We start from the raw sequence: 8393 nt of genomic DNA, 5'->3' as shown, positions 1-8393 counted from the left end.
ATATATATATATATATATATATATATATATATATATATATATATATTTGGAATATCAAATGGAATATTTGATAAAAACTGTTGTTATATTCAGTGGAATATTGGTGTGCATGTAAACAAACGGAGTATCTCAGCCCTTTCTACTGGGACACCCATTTAAACCCAAAACTACACAATCGAACATGTTGTAGCATGAATGTGATTTGACATTTTTGAGAAATTAACATTGACAACCAAGATTACAGATTTCCCTGAAACTAGCATGTAGCTATGACAGTGTATGTGATGTAAACACTTGCAAGTTGACTCTAATGTTTTTGCTCACAAGGTTTACTTCAACTTAACATTTACCTCATTATTTGAAAAGTTGGCCACGTTCAATATGACCATCCAACAATGTAACATGAAAATAAGAACATGAACATCATTTTGATAGTGGTCTTTTCATATCTCCCATGAGAGCGAGATCTGGAGACTAAAGATTGCATTGCAGATAATTCACATCATTTTCATCAGCATGAGTATACGCGTGGTATTCATTCATTCATCCAGTTTTTTTACATTAATTTGTCACTGGTCTTTAATAAGTATGTTTTCAGAAGTGATGATAGTGTAATATATTTAATGTAATAAATCCAAAAATAACCCCAATGCGTCATCAGTTATTAAGTAAACATACTAAGTTAAAATACTATCTTTTCTCACAACAATACTTATGCCAGTATTTTCCCCATTTTAAATTTCCGTTCCATGAGGTAATGTCTGTTTGTGTTGAGGTCTGTGTTGGTATCAGCTGCCCAGTTGGACAGCCAGGCTGGGTTGTCTGACTAGATTTTTAATAACCCACTTGAGCCAACATCGTCAATTTCAAATTGAATACAGTGTATAGACTCACTTTTTTGTGAAGAAGAGAAACTCATTAATTAACAAAGTCCTCCTTCCAGAAGCTCTTGTAGCCAGCCTGCAACTACAGTCTTTGTACAACAAATCCATAATTATGAATCCATTAATGAAGTTATGTAATGTGAGACAAGGTGCATTGCTTTAAGATAGGGTCATTCCGATTGTTTAGCGTGATAGCTGTTATCTGGGCCTTTCCAAATAAGTCTTCTGTAGGACCCTAGGCCTTCCGGAAGCTTTGTAATCATCCACAATGTTCCACATGCGGCCAAACTCAGTATGTCTCACACCCATTCCATGGCTTGCTGCTCCATCACAGGAGCACTTTCAGTGATAGACTCATTCTGCCAAAATGCACCACAGAGCGCCACAGGAAGTCATTCCTGCCTGTGGCCATCAAACTTTATAACTCCTCCCTCCAAGTGTCTGTGTGTCAGACACTTAGAGGGGTTGAAACTGGACAATATTATCTGTATTGTGCATTAACACTGGCTTGTAATGTGTGCAATACTCCACTGCTACTATTATTATTATTATTATTACTTTTCACCATTATTACTTTTCACCATTGCAACACCTTAATTATGTTATTTATGTAAATACTGTATCATAATATACTATGTAAATATCCACACTCCTCATATTTCTTTATTTCTTTATTTATATTTCTTATATTTCTAATATCTGAGCAACTGTAACACAGAGTTTCCCTTCGGGGATCAATAAAGTATTTCTCATTCTGTTTCTGATTCTGATATGTAGCAACAAAGTAAAACACTAACTATGGAACAAATAATGATGTAACAGCATAAATGTGATAGATAATGCATAGGTTTTAAGAGCAGAGCTGCAGGTCATCCAGGCAGCACTGGATGTGTGATGTCTCATAGCAGCCAGGAAATGCAATGACGATGGCACAACTAACTTTCTGGATAAAAGCATATGGACTTTTCTGGGGGAATAAAATCTAAATAGTTTTTTTATTTGTGTTGGTTACAGTGTTTATTTTTGTTTCCTCTGATTACCAACACCACTTGTCGAAAGCCAAAAGTCTTGTACACTATTGTTCTGTGGGATTTCAATACTTTGTAAAATTCAATTTCTGTTTAGTTTTTTATTTCTTTTTATAGTCCCATAACAATTTATACCTGAATTTGACTGCAGCTTATACATATCCTGACAGCACAGGTTAATGTCAATAACTTTATTGTGCAACAGGGTTGAGGTTACATTAGTCTCACTTTGCCAGACCTTCCTCCACAGCGCTATGGAGGAGGGTCTGGCTAGTCCACAAAGCTTTATGGGATGCTCTAGTTGATTGGCATTTCTTTAAACCAATCAAAATTGTCATGGTCAGTAAGCACTGGGCAGAGCCTCGGTGCCGCTGCAAAATAACCTCGGGAAAGCACTGGTTTTGGTGGAACACGTGTACGTCAAAAGTTGTTTTAGTCATGCAACAAAAAAATGAGATTGGACAGATAGTTTAGCTAGATGTCTGGATTTACCCTGCAGGGATCTGAGGAGCAGGTAACCATAGTCCTCAGAAACCCAGGTTAAAAATCCCAACACAGAGAAAGACGAAGGTACCGGACATCAGGCCAATAAGAGTGAACTCCAATGGAATTTCTGGGGGGAACGGAGCAATCCCGGAAGTGGAAAGTTGTGAAAAGAGACTAAGGTTATCCAACCCATTTCCAATGATATTGTGTAAAACGTAAAAGAAAAAAAAGAATACAATGATTTGCAAATACTTTTCAACCTACAGTATATTCACTTTAATAAACAATAAAGACAAGATATTTATTTAAAATTGTTTTTCTGCAAATATTCTCTCTAAGGATGCACCAAATCCAGATTTTTTTTGGGGTTCGGCCGAATACCAAATCCACTGATTAAGATTCCGTCGAATCCGAAACCAAATACAGAATCCTACTCCCATCCTCGATCCATTAACACAGTAAACACGTTAATGAAGTAAACAACATCAACAGACTCTAAAATGGTAAATGTAACAACTTAATGTTGAATTCACACACACTTTCCACCAGTATAAACTATACCGTGGTATCCCTTGGGGGAGCTCAATTTTCTTTTTACAACTTTATTGACAGGAATTAATAGGTCAAACAGTAAACAGCCACCCACAAATTTCCTCTGAGCATCAAGCGGTCTTTGAGATTATAAAGTTACTCAGGCTACCAAAGAACAACATAATTCCTACGCGACGCACCCCAAGCTTCCATCCTTAACAAACAGGCATGTGCATCGGCAATTCCAGTCTCTCCACAGCTCGCTGTTCCAATTTTTATTTTTTATTTTACCAGGAAGTCCCTTGAGATTGAAATCTCTTTTTCGAGGGAGACCTTGCCAAGACGGCACACCAGATACAATATAAACAGAAATACAGCATAGACAAAATCACACAGAGGAAAGGAACAGGTCACATGTGGCAGTTTTCCAATTTAATTTATGAATATAGAAAATAAAATAGGGGCTAAAATCGAACTTTGATGAACACCCATAGAAATTGAACGGGAGAGAGGAGTGAGAGGGGTTAGGACCGGCCTCTAACAACCTGTTACCATCGCCATCTTCAGCCAGAGAGGACGTTATTTCTTCTTGCGATGTCACCCCGGCGGCAGATGTGCTAAAAGGGCTTGTAGCAGGTTAATTGGTCCTGCTATTTACGTCACTGCTACACAATTTCTTAGTAAAACCAACATTATTAAACTGCCTTGTATTCTTTTTGCCATGGCTATATGATGCTAACTTCAGAATGGAACATTTATTTTGATGCTGATGACAGGAATAGCATGTATAGTTATCTTTATTGAAGTGAATTAGGTTGAAATCGTTGTTATGTTTTAATGAACATTTTTGCAATTTTACTTGCACTAGTTAGCTAAAAAGCAGCAGCCGGCCGTTCCGTCACTCCGCTTCCACTGTAGGGAGACTCATTTACCAAGAGAACAGCTGACAGGCCTGGAGAGACACTGTCTGGTCAACAAGTTTTTAGCTGTGACTGTCCTTTGATGTACCTGAAGTTGCTGCATTTCGACTGCTGTCTGTACATTCTTGTACAACATGTATTTTTTCAAATGTTTCATAGCTGAAAATGCTGCACACACACGGCTGTGATTGTCTGCTTTGCAAATTGCACATGTACCAATTGACCAGCGTAGCGATCCGTGTGTAAGCATAGGGTTTGGTTCAGTGGAAAAGAAGTCTAAGGTTTGGCAGAAACAAAACCCCGTCAAAAAGACTAATCTTTGGCTCAATCCGAACCCTGGATTAGATGCATCCCTAATTCACTCATTTTAAATTTGATGCCTACAACAAGTTCTAAAATACAGCTAGGACAGGGGCCTGTTTACCACTGTGTTACATCACCTTTACTTCATTCAACATCTTTGGGAACTGAGGACACTTATTGTTAAAGCGTTGTAGGAGGATGTGAGGAAGCACCCGCTCCCTCACTAGCTATTTTGCTACTTTGTTTCCTCACTTGCTTATGTGTTAATAAAGAGACATTTATTCTTATTAGGTTCTCTTTATTTTCTTGATTTTAAGTTCCTACATCAGTTGACGAAGACGTTTTGATTTTTGTTTGGATGAAGGTTAATTATTGGATGATCTAACACACCTGATTCCTGACCTGAGTGGTGACCTGATTGGCTCTAGAGAGGTGGGTTCTAATCCTATGTATGAGGAGAATGTGGAAGGTTTTTGTTTGAGGAGCAGCAGCAGAACCCTTTGAGCTTGTTTTTAACTGAAAATAAAAGTCAGTTTTCACAGCAAAACTTTCTGCCGGCTTGAAGACTCATCTGCTTCTTGGTTCCTCTGGTCTACAACACACCTCACCCATGCAACAGTGGAATTCTTTCCCATTCTTGCTTGATGTACAACTTCAATTGCTCAACATGTCTGGGGTCTCTGTTGTTGTATTTTGAGCTTGCGCCACACATTTTCAGTAGGAGATAGGTCTGGACTGAGGCAGGCCAGTCAAGTACCCAGTCTAACGTGCAAGAGGAGGCTTGGCATTGTCTTGCTTAAAAAAGCAGGGACATCCCAGAAAAAGACATTGGTTGGATTAGATTTGGAAATTAGATAAAAAAACAAAAACGTATACGCTAGATGTCTGACAATGCTATAACCACGTAAAAGGAAGATATTCCAACAGCATTTAATTCAATGCTTTTCCTTAATATAACAGATAACTATGCTAACTTTAGTTCCTCCCAAATTGATCATTTTGTAGACTGCGCTATAGCCCGCCGACGGACAACTTTAGACTGTTGCTCCCCTCAAAAAGAAGATGAAGGAAAGGAAACTAGCACCTTGGTGTAACTCCCAAATCAAAGCAAACCCTGCAAAAACTTGAAAGTAAAAGGTGTTCCACCAAACTGGAATAATCTCATTTAGACAAGACAGTCTGAAAACCTACAGGAAGCCCCTCGGATCAGATTACTCCTCAATAACAGAATAAGAACAATCCAAAGTTTCTTTTCAGCACTGTAGCCAGGCTGACAGTCACAGGTCAAGGAACAACAACAAAACCACCCAAACTGCACAGTTTACAAAAAGGAGTGAAGCTTTGAATTTGGTTTCATTCAAAGCACCCACACATTACTGGAACAAGAGGAAGTCTATACTGCAATCTCCTTCCAGTCATCTGTATTTATAGAAATATTCCAACAACACTTTGCAAAAAGTGGTGAATTTTTGCCCCATCCTGGCTTGTAAACAACCGAGCCTTTTGGGGATGCTCCTTTTATACCTTATCATGACACTCACCTGTTTCCAATGAACCTGTTCACCTGTGGAATGTTACAAACAAGTGTTTTTGTTAGCATTCCTCAACCTTTCCCGTCTTTTTTCCCAGATTCAAAATAAACAATAAAGTTTATCAGAACATTAAATATCTTGTCTGTGTAGTGTATTCAATTGAATATAGGTTGCAAATCATTGCATTCGTATTTTTGGGTTGTATAACCTTGGTTTATATCCGCAACGTTCCACTTCCCGGGATTTCTCCGTTGCCCCCCGGAATTCTGCCGTATTTCACTATTTTGGGTTGGATATCCAGCAACTTCCGGTTTCTTTGAATTGGATTTTGGGGGGAATTGGGGTTTGTACAAAACTTTTCATAAACTAGAATTCCAGTCTTGACAGTTTACGTCTGTGTCTATCCAGATTCAGATAATATATGAAGACTTTTATGTAATTTACTAAAATATATTAGGAGTATGGGCTGGCAAAACATCTACAACATAAAAGCACAGAAGATCCATACAATCCCAAGATTAGTGTCACCACGTCAGTATTCGACCAAATGCCTCCCCTTCTGTTCCTGAGTTATGGAGTTCAATAATCGTCTGTGCTGTGTTTGTAGATGTTCAAAAACCAGACAATCATATTACTGTAACACACATGCGTGTTTATTGCACATCAAACCAGTGGCCATAAATTGGAGCATGACAAGAACGTGATGACAACAATGTCTGGACATTTTATGGTCCTTCCCCCAGGCATGTAACAACACGCAAAATTAAAAACGTGAAAGCAACAGCAAACATAGCCCATTAAAAACAACTGTGGTGAGAAATACATACATACACACACACTCACAAACTCACAACAGACACAATTTGCGTGTTAAGTGCTGTGCTTCGGTCCTGGTACAGGCTTTATATAAGAATGTTAAAATTAAATGAAACGCTCTACAGAGAATGATTTCAGATCATGACTACCTAAACGTCCAATCAGTTCTAAACAAGACCAAATGCATTGTGCAATGTTGTTGCAAAGAAGAGCAACCAACACATGACAACTTTGCTGTTGTGACAGCCAAATCAGTAATAGTGGTAAAAGTATAAATTTAGAAATGTAGCAAATTTATTGCCATTTTGACAGTATGATTTTAAACTATTGGAGAATATTGTTGGCCTGATGGTGGCTCCAGACAAATTGTCATGGAGGAGTCACAAAAACATTCCGCATCCTCCTCTGAGAACCAATGCTATCCATGCCAGTTGTGATCTTACAGTCACTGAACTACTGCATAGCTTCTATTATTAGCACGTTGTGATGATGTGAATCACAACTGGGATTCCCTTGGAAAGCACTACATTACACACAGCTATGACTCACACTTGTTGCTTTGCTACTGGTGAGGTAAACCATCCAAATGAATCCATAGTTGATTATATCATTAAACATTAGTCATACAAGACTCCACTTTCTCACAAGTTCAAGACTAATTTCTATATCATCAGTTCTATTAGCTTGTTACATGTCACAGCAAACTGTAGCACTTTTTTTAAACTCTTTTTTGTCACACTTATTGCAAAGACACTATAGCCTGACATCGTCATACTCCGATTCTAGTCCTAATATGAGTCTGATACTGCTCCATTGGGCGGGGATTATGGGGCATGTTTTAACCAACACAGGAAAGACCAATCAGAGCAACGGAGTTTGTGACGTATTTTGAACTTTTGCTGAATCCCGTAGGGTTAAAAAAAAAAAACATCTTTCCGATCAACAAATGGTGGAATCTACACATCTCAATTCTTTGATGTAAACAAATTCAACTCAAGCGCTCTTTACGTTGTTGGTTACGTTTCTGTTGATCATCTGTCCATCATCGTATAAAGCCCGCCCTGGCAATTTGATTGGTCCAAACAGCTCTGGTTTGAGCATAGTTGCTCCACAACGGATGAAGTCCAGACCGAACTTCCATCCTCAAATGTTGTGGGCGGGGCTAAGTTCGGCTAGCATCCAAGCTAAGGACATTACACAAATTACACGTCAACAGTGTTGGGCAAGATATTCACGAAGTATAATATGTTACTCTTTACTAATTACTCCTTAACAATTGAAAAAATATTGATTTATTAAAAGTAATTAGTTACTCATTTATTTTTTATTATTTACACCCCCTCAAAAAACACAAAACAAACGCACAACCGGACAGCTACTTTAGAACTCTACTACTTTATTTCAACAATAATTAATCTTACAGGAGAAGCCACACCACCAGCCAAACTGCATAACTGCCAACATTCAACCATGTCAACCCACATCCCATCTACCTGGCCTAGCCCTGATCCTCTGCACGCTAAAGTCCGCAACCCAGTCTCATGGCAGTTTGTGAAATGGTCACGTTATTTAATCTATTGATTCATTTACAGGTCACATTAATCTCGTTATTTTCTTGTGTTGATTACAACTTTGAAGTATTTCAATGGAAAGCCTATTTGGTGATTACAGAACAATTACGGTTGTGAGTAGTATTGAACACCCGAAATTCCGCGTAGGGAGGATGGTCGTGGTGGTGGATGCGTCAAACAACACAGGACTTTCACCCTGGATCGCGTCCCGCGTGTTTCAGCTCCATTCCTAACCACAACCGTCACGTTTCTGTCGGCGTATCCTGCGTGTGGGGGTTCCTTTACCCGATCTTTTTTTCCTAACCATAACCGCCCCGTTGTT

The 8393-nt window shown here is 38.7% G+C and overlaps 1 long non-coding RNA gene across 1 annotated transcript; it reads right to left on the bottom strand.

The window, feature by feature from the left end:
* Positions 1–1299: 1299 nt before the first annotated feature.
* On the bottom strand, positions 1300–7998 carry LOC117958946. Its single transcript, XR_004659826.1, has 3 exons — positions 7888–7998; positions 7585–7586; positions 1300–1311 (listed from the first exon to the last, which is right to left on the bottom strand). It is a non-coding gene; the product is annotated as an uncharacterized LOC117958946 (long non-coding RNA).
* Between the last annotated feature and the right edge of the window lie 395 nt (positions 7999–8393).

This window comes from Etheostoma cragini, chromosome 16 (genome assembly GCF_013103735.1).
Source record: "Etheostoma cragini isolate CJK2018 chromosome 16, CSU_Ecrag_1.0, whole genome shotgun sequence".
Lineage (NCBI taxonomy): Eukaryota > Metazoa > Chordata > Actinopteri > Perciformes > Percidae > Etheostoma > Etheostoma cragini.
Note: the sequence above shows the minus strand (reverse complement) of the source record. Positions and strands in the feature narration are given on the sequence as shown.